Raw genomic sequence first — 17,551 nt, 5'->3', positions numbered from 1 at the left:
TGCATGGTCATAAAGAAGAAGATACTTAAGTAAACCAGTTATTTTCTGGATAACTGTGCACATAGGGAGCCCTGTGAGTGTGATCCTAGCCACCTAGAAATCTCTTTTCCATGACTGCTTCCTGAGCAGGTAGGATATTTCATGAGACCTTATGAGGAACAGTTGGGAGAGTTAGGTATGTTTAGTCTGGAGAAGAGAAGATTGAGAGGTGATATGATGGCTGTCTTAAAACACCTGAAGGGCTGTCACATGGAAGATGGAGCAAATTTGTTTTCTGCTGCTCCAGAGTATAGGACATAAACCAATGGATTCAAATTGCAAGAAAGGAGATTCTGATTAAGCATTAGGAAGAACTTTCTGGTGGTAAGAGCTGTTTGACAGTGGAAATGACTACCCCAAAAAGGTGGTGGACTCTCCTTCACAAGAGGTTGGATTCCTGCATTGCAGGGAGTTAGACTAGATGATGCTTCCAACCCTACAATTGTCTGTTTCTGTGATGTTAGGATTAATTTATATAGCACCATCACATACATTGTGCTCTAGAAGACAACGACCAGGCCCTGCACCCAGGAGCTTACAATCTAATGCTCAACATAGGGGGATCAGAGGAAGGGGAGGGGAAAAGAGGCTGGAGTAACTAGGGAAAGAATATGCCATTTTGGTTACATGTATTTGAGGCTTTGTTACAGTCGGGCAGCCTTCCCCAAGCTGGTGCCCTCCAGATGTTGAAGTACAACTCCCATCAGCCCCAGCCATCGCAGTAGAACAGCCACTTGGAGGTCACCAACTTTGGGAAGCATATAGTAGGGCAAAGGTAATATTTAAATGGCCCACCCATGAAGATGGAGGCTGATAACATGGTGTGTGGGTCTGCTCATCTAATGTAATCAGCACCTCCTTCTTAGCAGGGTGTCCTCAACACTATTGACTTAATGGTTGTACCATTTAACTATTGCCCCAGCCACACAGGATCTGTCACAGAAAAATATCTCCCATATGGGTAAAGGTTATAGGGTCCATAGAATTCTCATGTGCTTCCTTCTTTTGTTTGGTAACAAAAACAGTTCCCAACTTGTTTTTCTTATATAGCACTCTAGCAACCCTGTTCTGTGGTTTTGGCTGATGTTTTTGTTTCTAGTTCTGTAAACTTTCTCTAACCTTCTCTGGGGGCAGCCTGGAATTTCAGCCGCTAGAGAGGGTGAATTGTTTTATTTCCAATTTTAATATTTAGCTCTTATCCGCTCTGGCACCTTTCTGAAAGGAGTACCTTTTCATCTCCAGCATTCTGATCTGGCAGGAGTTCCTTCTGCCAAGTCCCCGGAGCTGGGAAGATCAATGGAGTTCCAAAAAGAATAATTAGTCATTTTTCCCCCCTTACCTTAAATTGAATTTCCATTCTGTGCAGTATTGACTTTTAACAGTTTATTGAGAGAGAGATTTGAGAAAGTCTGACTTGCATCTGGCAGGCTAATCAGTCAATCGCTAATAGACCTGTGATGCTCCAGAACTACAAGCTAATGGATTTTCTATTGTTGCTTTGTCCCTCTTGATCAGATAGTCTTTCCTGGTGGCTGAGCTGAAGCACAGGGCAAAGATCTGTCTACCCCACACCAGGGCTCTGTCTTTATACAGAAGGAGAGAGGTTTCAGTTAATTTGCATTTTGTGATGTTTCTTCCACCACTTTTTAAACAACTGTGCAGTGACCATGACAGATGCTGAGTTGGCAACCCTGCAAATTAAAGTTTCCAAAAGAAAATGCCGCAGACGTAGAAAAGAATTATCTAATCTCAGAGCCAATGCATTGCAGTAGACACAAGTTTGGACATGGTGCTGGAACCAGGATTAATTCACTGGGCAGGTTTCTCATATCTGTGATCACATTGTAGAATTCAGCTTTTTAAGAATCCCAGGCTCCTTTTTTTGTTTAATTTTAGAAAAGCAAATGTCTTTGACAGGTAAATCTTGGAAAGGTTCTCAGCATTATCTGGTGAAATCTCAGAAGACTGATAGAGGCTAGGGCAGGATTTCCTTGTGGGATAAGGGATGGGTCATAGTGCTTTGCATAATGCCTTGTCCCTTTCCTTGTCTGGCACAAGCAAAATAAATGATGCTTCATTTAAAAAAAAATGTGCTCAATTTGCATGATTTATTCATTCTGCTTTTCTTTACAAAGAACTTGAATTCTTTTAATGCAAAGACCATGTCAGCCTTTGCTTAGGACAAGTCTTCCAACCACCAATCTGCATCAGTAAAATGGAAATAATAACCACTTTTTTTCTTTTCTTTTCTTAAGAAAAGTTGTCTCTTTTAAAGTGTCATGAACATTATTAAGAATAATAATCTTATTGCAGAATGAAGCCGCTGAGGGCTGATTTAGTCATTAGGTGTCATGTGGCGACAAGGTTAGCTGAGTGCTGAAGACTGATCCAGCAAAGTCAAATGCCATTAATTGTCTTCAATAGAGCAAGACGTGTGTTTAACTTGTGCTTAAGTGCTTTATTGGATTGCAGGAGAAGAAGAGCTGCTATTTGTACAACCCAGGATTAATAGTATGACCAGGTTGTGGGGGGAAACGGAGGGAATGACTAAGGGAGACTGAAGAGACTTGACACAACTATTCTGATTCTGTGCAAAGGTTAGAGCCAGAATTGTGGTTCTTTCCTAATCCCTTTTCTGGCATTCTAGTGTCATAGGAAAGTATATAGAATAATTTTATTGCTTCTGAGATATTTCAAAAGAAAGCTGCTATCCTCTGTGTTCCAAGTTATATACAACCTTCTTTCAAGCCTCAGTTTTCTCTTTGATGAATGGAAGCTTTTAAAGGGAGTTATTGAGTGCAGCACTGCCTTTGATCTCTCACTGCTGTTTGCATGTGTCTGCGAATTCGGGTTTTGCATGATAATTAATGTGAGCCTGCACAGTTCTTGTAACATAATAGACTGTGGATTTCTATCTTTCACATATCCATGCCTATGATATTTTCACAGGAAATTATCACTTGTACAGATGCAGCTTTTATTTCCTCACAGGAAGACCACAAACTTAGCACCGTTTCTCATGATTGGGGGATTTTAAGCCAAGCAAGTAAGCACAGGGCATCCTATGTTGAACAACCAGTGTGAAAAGGATGCGACAGTGCAAATCATCTGCCTTGCCTGCAGAAGGTCCCTGGTTCAATCCCCAACATCTCCAGGTAGAGCTGTGAGATACCTCTGTCTGCAACCCTGGAAGGTCATTGGCAGTCAGTGTAGACAGTATGGAGCTAGATGGACCAATGGTCTGATGTGGTATAAGGCAGCTTTCTACATTAACCTGTCCAGTAACTAAAGGAGCTGAAAATGACTGACCAGCTGCACCTGTGCTCTCTTATATTGACAACTGCCTGCTTCCATTTTAATGCACCAGTCATAGTATTCTCCTAGTACCAAACTGCATCTGTGGTCCTGTTCAATTATTCACCTGCACTGTGTCGCCTCTCTGCGACTTCATCAAATCTTTTTGCCCCTGTTTTCTTTCTCCTTCATGCCTTTCTTCTTTTTCCATGCAGACAATCCAGCTCAAATACTTCCAGACCAATCCACAGTTCATGCAAATGCAGATCCTGTTGCATTTGTTTGTAGGTGCAACCTACGCCACACCCCCAATAGGGAATCTGCATTGCATCCTAGAGCATCTATTCCCTGTCAAATAGGTAATTCAGAAATCATTCCTGCGGCTTGGAGCCGACATAGTTTTCTGATGACTCCTCTGGATGATTTAGGATCTCTTTCAGATCATTTCCAAGCCATCTGCTCGAACCAGCCTTGCAAACTCACAGGAGTGTAGCTGTATGAACTTGTAAGTCTGTACACGAGTACATGGTATGCATGGGGGGGGGGAACCCAACTGATCTGTGGTAGAGACTGTACTGTTGGAACAGCAAGGAATAAAAATTCCGCGCTTTCAGTGTTCATCTGGGTTTCCCTTGCATTTGGTGGTTTGCCAGGTATGAATTAGGGGTCCCTAGTGATCTGCTATGTCTGCCCTTGACATAAAAAAACATGAAAGTTTGGAGAAGGAAGCATTGGAGAGTCTCATATTGTCAGAGTAATCGTCTCTTTTTAAAAAAAGAAACACCACAGATTTCTTGAAACTGCCCCTTTGCTAAAGTCCATTATCCTAAAAGCAGCTGTTTAAGTGAGGAAGGGAAGTATTGCAAATTCTGTCCTGCTTTTAAAAGAGAGACGCCTGCACTTTTGTGAGAGAAGGAAAGCAAGGCACAATGCACCACAGGAGAGATTTTTTTCAAGCTGAAGCTACCCTACAATCTTACGCTAAGAAGCTCTGATGTAACAAATTGTTGAACCTCACCAAATGTGGCATTGCATTGGGACTTCTCTCTCTCTCTCCCGCCTCCCTTTGCATGGTTCATAAACACCAACCACTGACAGATACATTTGGGAGTTGAGTCATCCTTTTGCCTTGAGATGTATACACTTTGAAAAGCACTAAATGTTTCCTACGTGTCCTATATCTTTGCTCTCTCCTTTCCTCTTGCATAGCTAAGTAATGTACAGCACTGTAGCAGTCAGGGATCGTTTTAGTTGCATCTCCTAACATCTTGGGAGCCACAGCTTCACCATCCCTCGTAAATGCTTATTTCACTACAGTCGTACCTCCGCTTATGTATCCCTTTGGATATGTAAATTTCGGGATGTGAACGCTGTTATGTACTGAAGTTCTCATCCTGGGCCAGCATGGGGATACTGTAGATAGTTCAGGTCCACATATGCAAATAAGGGATCAAAAGTGACATTCAGTGATTGGATAGTTACAGAAAATGGTTACTGTTGCGTTCTAGTGGAGCTCTATATAAGCAGGCTGGCTGAACCCTTCAGCTCAGTTCTGTTCTGGCCTGTGAATAAACAAGAGCTGTTGAAGAATCGCTGTGTCGTCTGATATGCTCATCCACAACTTAACAAACGCGGCAAACCCGGAACTGTTTTTCCGGGTTTTGCTGCACGTGCATGCGCAGAAGCAGTCCTCCAGTTGCGAATTCCTCGTGATGCGGCCGGACCTCCAGAACAGATCCCATTCACAACCGGAGGTACCACTGTATTTGAGATCTTCTCCTAGAACCTCAGTCTGGTTCTATCTGTGCTGCAGAGTATATCCTTTTTGAATATTAAAGTCCAGTTTTTCAAAGGATACCCAATCACTTGTAATTACTCAGTTCTAGAGGCACGCCACGGACATATACAGTACATTGTAAAATCCATAGTCTCCCGGCCTGTGCCCCCAAGCAGGGGCTGGTTTCGCCAACCCCTAGGTATGTCTCTGCTCAGTTCTAATTGTAAGTTGGGTTGTTTTTGTAGCCTTTCGTGGGTATTGTGTCACATATAAAGAGAACACTTCAGAAGCCACTGATGTCATAGAAGCCAGTGATATATTAGCTTCAACCATATAATGTTGACATAAGGGGAGACAACAGCCACTTCATGGGCGGTGACTAGAGTCAAAAGGGAGTGAAGATAAACTGTTCTCAATAGGCCTGCAGAAAGCCAGACTGGGAGAAAATAAACAAAAGCTCTGGGATTCCCAGAAATAAACAGTTTTGATAGGCAATAATTTGGAAGTGCTTCCAGAGTTGACAGAAAAGAAAAAATATCGGTGGTCTCAGGACAATATTTTGCAATCATTTGCTCAAATAGCAAAGTTCTTTGGATGGAATAGCCTTTTAGAAGTGCAACTAACGGCTTAGCTAATTGAAAAAATGTTAGTTGTGAGCCGTCAAAATTAATACCAGTGAAAGTGGCAGCCAAAATGTTCAAAGCTGAAGCAACTTCCCTTTAAGGAGATGTCACAATGTTGGGGGGGGGGTTGTTCAGAAGAAAAGTGAGTAAGAGGATCGTGATGAAGGTGTATAAAATCATGCATGGTATAGAGAAAGTGGAGATACGTTTTTCTCCCTACTTACAGTGCTAAAACTAGGAGACCTCCAATGAAGTTGAATGATGAGAACTTCAGGACAGGCAAAAGGATGTACAGTGGTACCTCGCAAGATGAATGCCTCGGAAGACGAAAAACTCGAAAGACGAAAGAGTTTTTCGTTTTTTCGTCTTCCGAGTTTGTTTCCTTTTTTCTTAAAACCGCTTGAAGCGGTGCAGTTGCGACCGACCGTGCTTCGCAAGACGAAAAACCGCGCAAGACGAAAAGACTCGCAGAACGAGTTAATTTTGTCTTGCGAGGCACCACTGTACTACCTCACACAGGATTTATTTAAACCATGGAATTTGCTACTAAAAGATGTGGTGGTAGCCACCAAATTGTACAGCTTTAAAAGCAGGTTAGACAAATTCATGGAGGACAAAGCTATCAATCGCTATCAGTCATGATGGTAGAATATACCCTCAAATATCAGAGGCACTAGACCTCTGAATAACCAGTGGTTGGAGAGCACATTAGTGACACTGAACTCGCATTCTCCTTATGCACTTTCAGTTGGCATCTGGTTGTCCACTCTGATAACAAATTGCTGGACTAGATAAGCCTTTATTCTGATCTAGCAGGGATCTTTCAATGTTGTTACCTGCAGGAATCAGATTTCTAAGTGATCTCCAAATCTAGCATATTTGTATATGTGTTTGTGAAGATAGGTAATATGCCCATTTTGAACATGGAATTATCTTCACAATCCACCTGTGTAACATTGCTGGATACGTTATACAGTTGTCCTACATGGCAGCAGTAAGGAATGGTTTTTCTATAAAAGGCCACTGATGTATGGATAAAATCAGTCAAGGCCAAGGGTGGGTGGAGCTGGAATCAAAAGTGGGTGGAGCTCATAGTAGGAAGAAAGAATAGAAAACAAAACATTAAAATCTCTGTCCACTTTGCACATACCATGCACAGTTGCATAAAGCTCTTCCCTCCTAAATTCAAAAAACCCAAACATTATATCCTATAAGTTTCTGCACCTTTCCTTGAATGGGGACAGACCAGTGTCTATCACAGTAATACAGCAATACTTTAGTGCACACATCTCTTTTAAATCAGGGCATTTGTGCAAGTGTGTGCACATGAGAGAGGAGTACTCTACAAAGATTGCACAATGACTCCTGCTTATCTGTTGCATTTATATTCTACCTTTTGTCTGAAGAGTTCAGAATAGCGTACATGGATATGCTATCCAGGTCAGGCCCCAGAAGAGCTAAAATAGTTCAGCTGGTTCTGTTCCACACACTAGAGCCATGAGAAAGGATTTCACAATATATTTGGGAAATTGCTCATTCATGTCTTACGAAGTGCTGGTACTGTTCCCTCCACCCTTTAATTTTTTAAGGTGTTTGAAACAGTGAATGGACTCTTGGAGGCTGATGATGTAACCATTTTATACAAATGTAAGGCTTGATTTGTTTGTGGTTTTTTTTTCCTAATGATCCACAGCAAAATGTAAACCTGTGCAGAAAAACTGAGAAGATGCATGAGACGTCTTATTCTGTATGTTTGTCCTCATCCCCTTGTCTCCAATCTCTATAAATAAATAAGAATCTGTAGGAAATCCTTAAGACAACATCCCACTTGATCCTGCCCTTTAGTAAAAAAAATCCTTTTCTACAATAGCTGGAAATAGCTATTGTTCTTACAGACATCTAGTTTGGGAACCTTGACCCTGTTTGGAGATAACTGGATTTGTTTCTTAGATGGCATGGCTTGCCTTTGGCCAGTAAGAGTTTCGGTGTGTTCTCTCTAAAACTTGGCCTAAATGAAAGGAACAGGCTTGTCAGCAAGCAAAATACAACACAGGTGCATTTAGAATAAGAAAAATCCACAGTGGTTGCAGTTTTCATGTTGAACAGCACTTCCCCATTAAATAATTAAGCAGCTTCAGCCTCAAAACCAATGACCTGAAACTTGACATGCCACCAGGGTATGACTGTCTGTCAGGTTTTGGGCAAATCTGAGAAGCTCTTTAAGGAGATGTAGCTTTTGTCTCTGAATTGTTTTCCTAACACATTTTAGCCCTCCATAGAACTTGATGCATGGAGGATTTGCCTTGAAACTGTTCCAAATCTTCTTTTCTTTAAGTCAAAACCTTGGGAGACAACATTTGGGGGAAGACGTGGGAGGAGAAAATTAAAGCAATTGACTGTTTTATCTAAATGTTCTCTATACCCGCCCACCCTCCATTAGTTCCAAATGAAGCCTTTGTTTTCTGGGTCAAAGTATCCAAACCTTCTGCACCTATATATTCTAAGCTATCTATGAACCAGTGCTTTGGTGTAGGGATGTAAAGCTGTGGCCCTCCAGATGTTGTTGGACTACAGTTCCAGTCATCTTTGACCATTTATTTGTCTTTCTGAGGTTGATGTGAATTGGAGTTTAAATTTTTTTAGAAGGATCCCCATCCCTGCTGCATGCAGTCCCCCCTCATCCATACCCCCATTCCAGGTGATGAAAGGAGAGACAACTTTGTTGAATTTTGGAGGGTATGTGGTGACATACCAGATGGATAGTAGTAGCCTGACCACTGTGAGAGGTGTGGGGGCAAAGGGAGTAAGAGCTCTCAAAGCAGATCTCTGAATTTGCACATACACCCATTTTTTGAACCAGTTTTGGCGCCCAGAAACCCTTTTTGGGCCCAGGCCTGCTGCGAGTCTTTGTCAAGTGTTGCAGGATCCTTCTGTTAAAAGTATCTTTTAACTCTTCATTAGCTTATAATAGCTGAGCAAGAGGATCAAATAAAACTTCTGCCAGCTGCATGTGAATGTTGTGTCTTATTTATAGTGCCCTTGGTCCTGGGAAGGGTGATACCTCAGTGGTAGCACACATGGTTTGCATAACAATGGTCCCATGTTCAACTCTTCAACTCAGGTAGCAGGCCTTGAAGAGTTGTTGCCTGTCATGAGTGGCCAATAACTTACGGGTGACAAGTTGGCATATTATTCCCACCCTCCTGTTTTCATTGAAGGGGTCTATGTCTATGATCGGAAAGGGTCATAGCTCAGTGACAGAGCATATGCTTTGGATTCACAATGACCCAGGTTCAATTCCTGACACCTCTAGATTGTACTGGAGTGGGGAGACCCTGTTTAAGAACGGGTGCTGCCAGTCTCTGTAGACAATATTGGAGTGGATGGACTGGTGGTTTGACTCTTTAAGATAGCTTCCTACATTCTTGGTATTATTTTAGGAATTGGAAGCTGGAGTTAAAGTGAGGTTTGACTTTCATCCTCATAGTAATATGTATAGTGAAATGCCTATTTTGTTTGTAAAAGGCTGTCATTCATTCTGGATAGGTTGTCTTCTCTTAAACTGAAATTTATAGAGGCCCATTTGTAAATTAAACTGAGATTTACAGAAGCCCACTAAGAGCCCATTCAAACATTCAAGTGCCGTAGTCTTATTGCACAATTAATCCACCTCAAAACTTCTGTAGAATACTATTTGTTTGAAAGCATTCCTATATCAGAATCTTGCTCCATATAGAAAACCTACACACCAAGGACAAGCTTTCAAACAAATGCTTTTTCCATGTGCATTCTGAGGTGCATTATGTCTCAGTGGCTGGACATTTGAATATGCTTTGTTCGCAAGGCCTCCAGAGACAAAGACACCTGTGGTTTGTACCTTCTGCACATTCACCTGTGTGTAATTAGGTCAGACATTGCTAGGAGGGATTATTTTTGCTGCAGAAATGATGAAATGCAACCTGCTGGGAGAATGCTCTTTTTATGTTACAGAACTTTAAACACTTGATGGCTCAGTCAGGACCACAGGTGTACGACTTCAGAATTTCTGGATTATTGCTGGAAAATACTTTCAAGTGCTTTATCTGATTATCTTTCTTATCTCTGTGTGGAACAAATTCCACTAGGATTCACCACGCATCCTTTATCCTCCAAGACTGCTTTATCAGCTCATTTTAATTACAGGTATAAGCTCTGTTTATAACTAAAAGATTTATCAACAACTCTGTCTTCAAAGCACAGTTATGTTGGTGAAGAAGATTGGGTATGAGTCCTAAAATATAAAACTAACTCAGTTACTCCATATGAACCAGTAACAAGTAGTAGTAGTAGTTGTTGTTGTTGTAATGTGGGACAGACACCTGAGAGGAGGAACATATTTGTGTTTACATTCCTGTACTAGTAATTCAGTGCATGCTGCCATCTTTCTAGCTGTTGAAGTAGCTTACTTCAACTTCAGCTTCTAGTGTTGAAGTAGCTTACAGCAGTTTGTCTTCCCACTGTGATAGGCAGGGAATAGGCAATAGCTATCCAAACACTTTTATGACTATTTCATGTTTACTACTGTAGAATCATCTTGCTAGGGGGTTATTCTATTATTATCATTCATCCTTCATGTGCAACTTTTTTGGTATAAGTTCATATATTTCTTACAAAGTTCTAGGTAGAGACTTATTTAAACCAATGACTATATAATGGAACAATTCTTTTACAGCTCAATTCTGTGGTAGTTCACTAGGAAGTAAATTCAATTGTATTCAGTGAAGGTTACTTCCAGATATCAGCTAGAAGTGTTGCTGTCTTAATTAACGATATAATTTTTAACTTCTATAACTTCTATATGTTCCTTTAGAAAGAAATGATCCTGAAGGGCATAGCTTCTCTTACAAGTAATCATACAATATTGGCAAACAAGATCAGCTATCTATTTTAGGAAAGCAAGGGCACCTTTAATATTTGCTTTTTTGTTGGATATGAGAATAATTGAAGATTGGATCAGGTAAAAATGGCTTTAAAATAAGCAAGTTCAATACCCACTGGTATTGTGGAACACTCAGATGAAAAGCTGTGTTGTCAACAGCATCTGGATTTTTATATTTTTACAAAACAGGTAATTGTAGTTTTCTGACAAGCTGGAAGTACCATTTTAAGTTTTGACTGTCTGCCGCCATAAAACTTGTCACGGGGAGGAAATGAGGAGGGGTTGTCTGTGGATCCTTCATTGCAGCAGGATCTTCAATAGTTGCCCCACAGATAATTGTTTGGGCCTACTGGCAGTTAACTGAAAGGAAAACTTGTACCTGCAGCAAAAAACCTTTGGCTTATCACAGGTATAAGTTAGGCTGCAATCCTTTACACTCTTACCTAGCAGTAATTCCCATGGGATTTGTTCGGAATGGACACATATAAAATTGCACTATGTAGTTTGTATACCTTCACTACCAAGAAACCTACCAAGAAACTTCTCATGAAATACTGGATCCTGGTCCCAGAAGCCTCTTGTTTCCCTCTACTGTGTTGTAATATTTGAATTTAGGGGCCTAAGAACATTTTAATCCACTTTTCTACCATCAGGCAGGGCTATTCATCCTCTGATCCCACACAGATCAGCCTGTACAATCCTAGGCACCATCTACCACAAATAGAAAGCAAGGACTCGGCAGAAATTTGCAGATGGTAACATTTGGCTATTGGCCACAACTAAATGGAACCTCCATGTTTAGGGGCAATATAGCTCTGAATACTAGCTGCCAGAGGACAAATAGGAGAAGGATGTTGCCTTCATGCTGTGGTTGTAAATATACCTGGTAGCAGTTGACTAGCCACTGTTAGAAACAGAATGGTGGCCCATATGGATCTTAGCCTGATCCAACCAGGCAGTTCTTAAACGACACAGAAGTAGTTTAGGATGGTGGGAGACTTGTTGCCATCCAGTTGTAATTGGTCTGCAACTCACATCACTCCCAACCAATATGCCCAGTAGTCAGGGATAAAGAGAACTGGAAGACCAGAAATTCCCCACCTTGATCAGTTCTTAAGGTGAGACAAATCAATGTACACACAGTTCCCTTTCTTGTATATTAGACAGGATTGTTGTATAAATATTCTGTATGATTATTTTCAGACATGCATGTGAGTGAGTTTAAATGTATTTTCAGTTGCCACATGGTTTTCGCCATCACTGTAAGCCAGGAATAGCCAACATGGATCGCAACTCCAATCAGCCCCAGACAATATGCCCAATGGTCAGGAATGATGGGCGTTGTATCCCAATAATATATTAAGGGTGCCATGTGAACAAGGCTATTGAATTTAAAATGAGTCTGATTCATGTTAGAATTCTCAGAGTCCTTGTTGTAGTTATACTAGTATCAGAGCTTTCCATAAAGAACATAGAATATTTGTATTTCTTAAAGCCATATAAACCAGAATGAGATAAGCTGCTCCTGAAATTACTGTCTGAGCGGAAAACATGTCAAATATGCATGAGCCTCCCAGCCCAGAGGGTGTTGGGGGCTGGGGAGGGATATTGAAAATGGAATGCATTTGTTCCCCTCAGCTAGGAGACCATTTGCTCTCTGCCTCACCTCTAATCCTCATTAAAAGAGTTCACTGAACTCAGCTGCTTTTGAAAGAAAATTGAAGAGCATCATCTCATCTTATTTCTCAGAGCAAGCTGAAAGGATGGCAGTGGTGTCTTCACATTCTCCATTTCCTCTTTGGAGTTTTGAAAATAAAAAAATATATATACCCATAGTGACAGGCTCTTTCATTAGCTTTTTGTACTTCCCTGCCCCTCAGGATAGTGACAAGGAATTCAACACAAGTCTGTTACATGTCTGCAGTTGTTCAAAAGCATGAGGGATGGGCATATTATGCTCACAATACAGAAATCTGAGCTGAGGGGCTGGCATACAGGAGTGAGTCGATCAGAATACGCTTGCTCAGACTGTGTATTCCTTGGGTTATGCATTCTACATAGTTTGTTTATTTAGTTTTTATTGAGATATCTTGCCTTCTGGTTGTCTTTTTCTATTTTATAGGTTTCCAAGTTCTGAGGGAGGAAGCATTGCTTCTTATGGGACATTTACTTTTTGTTACTGGCATGTTTTGTTACATGCCTTGGAGGTATCTCTAGGCCAAAAGGTGCTCCTGGATTCTCATATATAGTTGTAGCTGTTGACTTCTTTTCTCATTGGTGAGTAATATGGAAACCTCAACCAGAAGTAGTTGTCATGGCGCATGTGAGGCTGCTGTCAAAAGCAAACAAAACACGCTTGCATCTTCTCTTCTCCGCCACCCTGGTAATGTCTAGCAATTGCTGTTGACTTTAAAAAAAAGCAATTTGGTTTGATCGCAAATGAGGATCACCCTTAATACCTCACTTTGTCACTGAGTTAAACCAGCTGCAGAAAACAGACCCATTTCCTCTGTTTCCTCTCTTTATCTGCTGTCTGTCATTTCTGAGGGAAATTTATGCTGACTTGGTTCACTCACCATCTCTCATGCTCTGGTACCCATAGACAAGACAAGAACAGGGGTGGGTGGGAATCTACATTAACTTGAGGCCATGGTGATAATGATTCACCCCATTGTTCTGTTGGCTAACTCAGCTAGTCCTCCTGTTCAGGAATTTATTTAGCCATTACTTTGGAGTGGTGGATGTCTTAAATGACTGAAGCCTTGTCAGAATGTATGGATTAAATCTGAATTTAATCTAGTAGTCAGTGACTGAAGCCACCAGAAAAATCAAAGTAATTATGCAACAAAAACTGTCCTGAGTAATTTTTAGTTGGAAGAATGTCCCATGTTTTGATAAGGATGCGTTACTACTTTGGGATCGGCTCCTTGCTTTTACCAATCTAGTCTCCCCGTACCAAACTAACTACTGGTACCTGTCAATAGTTACTGTGCTGCAGCAGTTGGGAGACATTAACTGTTCCTCCCTAACAGGAAATTAAGGTGACGTGCTTGATCATGTATCAGATGGCTTGGGTAATAGAAAACTGTCAGTGGCTCAGTGTTTATGTATCCCATTTATTTATTTAGTCATTCATTTTATATCCTGCCCTCCCTCATGAAGGAGCCCAGAATGGCAAACACACCAATATAAAAACATTGTAGAAAGATTCTAAAAACAGTTAAAAACATTCTCTCAGCTAGTGATTTCAGGGTTACCAGGAACAGTATCTTTCAGTCATCAACTGCCTAGGTGAAAGCAGAAATGCTTTTAAGTTCCTCCTTAAACTGAGTAATAAGGGAGACAGATGCAGGAACACGGAAGCTGAGAAGGCCTTGTCACGGGTTAACATCCAGCAGGCAGTCCCCAGGGGCAGCACCACCAACAAAGCCTCACATGCAGTAGGCCCTGCGTTTTCCATAAGGAACTGGGAAAATTTGTTATTACCTAATTGGGAGGAACATTCATGCCCCCCACCCAAAAAACAACAACCCTCACACACCAGATTCAAGTGGGCTACCTAGCCTCACCCATCATGTTAGTATGTTACTTGTGCTTGAATTTCCTTGTTTTTCCTTGCCTTTTTTCTGAATTGATGCATTCTCTCTTTTATTATTTTCAAGGTCTTGGGGCTTTTCCATCTCCCTCAATATTCCAAGAGTATAAAGGCCTTGCTACTGTTCCTCTTCATGCTAACAAAAAGTGTTTGCTGTGCCAAGCAATAGGCAAATGAGCGCTGAAATGGAGGCCAGGGATGGGGGGAAGCCTTCGTGACTTGCCATGTTTTAGTTGGGTTTTGTATTGAGCGGCTATTATAACAGTTCCAAGTAGTTGAAGGGAACAGGCTAGAACGTGCGTGGATGTGTGTAGAACGTGTGACCTTGTGATTCCCTTTGACAGCTGGACCATTGAGCTAGTTGAGGAGGAATTCCAAAGCATTGGCTGTGGGTTTCATTTGGCCCTTGTATTGCCTGGACATGTTATTTTCTTATTTTTATTATTTTTAAGCAGCTCAGTTGTTTCTTTATAGCCTTTGCTGCTCTCTGGTCTCTTCCTATTGCCAGAGCAACACCTGCTGGCTAAAGGGAATACAGTTGCTTTCTGTGGCTGCTTGCTGACTTTTTGCAGCCACTTCTTATTCTCTCCTTAACTTGCTTGCCTTCCCTGTGCTCTTTTCTTTTCCCTGTTCGTTTGCTGAATTGGTTGCAAGTCAGATACTCCTAAATTCCCACTTTCTTGCGCTACCAGAATGGAAACAAGCCAGACTCCTGTTATGACTTTCTCCTTAACCACCATCTCCTAAATGCACAGCTTCGCATCCTAGTGTCAATTAATAGTGACTTCTCTGTGGTTCCAAGCTTTCCAGGGAAAGAACCTGTGGCCCTCCTTAGGCTTTTGGACTCCAACTCCCATCACCCCAAGCCAGCATGACCAGTGGTCAAGTATAATGGGAATTGTACTCCAACAACATCTGGAGGGTCACAGCTTCCCTATCCCTGCTTTAGACTGTGACTATTACTGTTGTTGTTTTCTTTCTTTCTTTTAAAAAAGGAATAGCAGACAGACAGAATGAAGGAAACAGAGCAGTGTGCACTTGAGGCACCCAGACACCAAGATTTCAATGCTGCATTTTAACATTATAATTGGTTTTTCTGTTAAGTTTTTGCCTGAATCTTCTTTATTTTTTTTTGCTGTATATTTTCTCACAGCGTTCTGCATTGCAAAGGCATTCTTACGACTCTCAGTTACAAACTGTCCTTGGCATGCATGTTTTGGGGGTCTACTTTGTTTTGTTTTGTTTGTTTTTTAAATTAAGCTTTATTAATTTAACAATCAAATATAAATAATAAACCCAAAAAGAAGAGAAAAAAGAAAAGAAAAAGATTACCAAAAAACAAGAAAAAAAGGAAGGAAAGAGGAAAAAGAAAAAACAAACAACAACAAATTCACAATACATAATTTCATTTCAGGAACACAAACCGTTATTTAAGTAATCTATACATGTAATGTTTAGAAATAATTTACTTTCATATTTATACTTTTCTACTTTTCGCGTTCTTTCCATTCCTCTTGGGTCCCTTCTTTATATTCTTTGACTTCTGTCTAACTCATTTTGGGCGTCTACTTTGAACCAGGACTTCCTCTTAGAGCTGATTTTCATTGCATCATGAAGTCTGAAGTAGCAGCAAGGAAACATTCAGGCCTATGCAAGATGTTTTCCTCTCACCTCAGGATAACAACCATCAGGCCTCATACCTATTGGATTTGTGGGAAGGGCTTCCTGGCCAGAAAATGCAAGATCCAGGCAGATTTAAATTCCTGTACCTGCCTCTTAAGAAGTTAAACAGTAGATGATTTCATAGTAGTCAGAGACGAAGAAGTTAATTGAAGATGCAGAAATAAGCCTAAGTTGGGTAGCTAGCACAACTTGAACAAGAGATCCAGTGTGTTCCCTTGAGACTCCATCCAGTGTTACTGTGTCTGCCTTGTTTCATTCATCTGTCGCTTTTGACCTTTTACCCAACTAATTTTTGCAACTAGCTCAAATGTGTGCCTTGGTATTTGTAGACATGTTGGTTCTGTCAGTAAGTATTAATAATCATCCAGACAGAACAAATAATTCAAATTCCTAGGCACCAGCATCAAATATTTTTTGTGTCTAAGTAGCAGGCACATGTATTTATCTCACCTTCCATAAGGCAAAGTTGAACAACAAACAACTTCCCCAAAAATCTAGAACTAAATCAGAAACGGGATGGGAGGGATGAGAGATGGGGCTTGGGGGAAGTGTGGGGTTTGGCTAACCCAAGAGTGGCCAGTCCAAGACTACACAGCAACTCCCAGTCTTGAGCATTGTACACTGAATGTTTACCTTTTAGAAGGATGTGTAGTGGATATGTTTAGCTGTTTTGTAAGGTTTTTAAACTTGGCCTTCACATTTCCTTCTGAAAGAGCATGTATTATTATTTCAACCCAGTGGAGTAATCACAGTGTATATTTCCTAACATTCATAGAAGCAGGATAAGATCAAGGCTGGATTATCCATTAAGCAAATTACTCTGTAGAGCCGGGCCTCAGCCAGATATGGTTTTGCTATCTGGAGCTTCCCAGTGTGAAAAGTGTGTTCAGCCTGCTGGTTGGATTTTTATCTCCATCCTCCTCCACTTTCACACACAACGCAGAAGATGGCGCCTGTTTCCATGTCACAAAAGACGAGTTGTGTACAACTCTCCGCCTGGAAAAAAAATAGACGTTATTGTTTGCCTGACTGATACAAAAAGCTAAATATTCCCATATTACAGGAAATCTAATTGGTGGAGCCATGATTGGATAAACTGAAAACTGGCATCTGTGTCCACAGAGATGCATTTGTCTTTGTGTATGAATTGTAGCAGATGAAGAAGCCTGGCGCTTAGAGCTAGGAGAGAATATAGCTCAGTACAAAATCCCCTGTCTGGGAGAGACTGCCCTAGCTGTGGGCTGCCGCCTCCCTGCTTCTAAAGTGAGAACAAATATTGGGGGCAGGGGGTAGGAATTAGTCAGGAAATTGAGCATCTGAAAACGGAGACGCAGAGGTGAAAATACTTGCTCTTGCAGCATTGCCTCTCGTGGGCCCATATGGCGGGCGATGCAGAGAAGAAGAAGGGGTGTGGGTGTGGAGGAATCTTGGCAATGAAGTAACTTCAAACAATGTTTTTTTTTAAAAAAATCAAAGATGGCTAGTTATTGCTGGATTCCAACACAGTAGGGTCAGACAGCAGAAAATGCTCTGATGAAACACCTCCATCCTAGCTGGCAGCCTCCTCCTAAGCTGGGCCAGCTAATTGTGCCAGAACGGTCTGTGGTTTTGAAGCAATGAGG

General features: G+C 41.2%; 1 protein-coding gene and 1 long non-coding RNA gene across 2 annotated transcripts in view; both read left to right on the top strand.

Annotated features, from left to right (window-relative positions):
• Positions 1-17,551, top strand: part of HS6ST1 (heparan sulfate 6-O-sulfotransferase 1) — a 187,332-nt gene that overhangs the window by 50,015 nt on the left and 119,766 nt on the right. The window lies entirely within an intron of this gene.
• LOC310763340 overlaps positions 13,537-17,551 on the top strand; it is a 57,418-nt gene continuing 53,403 nt past the window's right edge. The window contains exon 1 of the long non-coding RNA XR_014548584.1: positions 13,537-13,692. This is a non-coding gene — a long non-coding RNA (uncharacterized lncRNA). The remainder of the gene's footprint in view (positions 13,693-17,551) is intronic.

The sequence above is a fragment of the Podarcis filfolensis genome (assembly GCF_964270895.1).
Source record: "Podarcis filfolensis genome assembly, chromosome: 5".
Taxonomy (NCBI): Eukaryota; Metazoa; Chordata; class Lepidosauria; order Squamata; family Lacertidae; genus Podarcis; species Podarcis filfolensis.
This window is presented reverse-complemented; position numbering and strand designations above follow the sequence as displayed.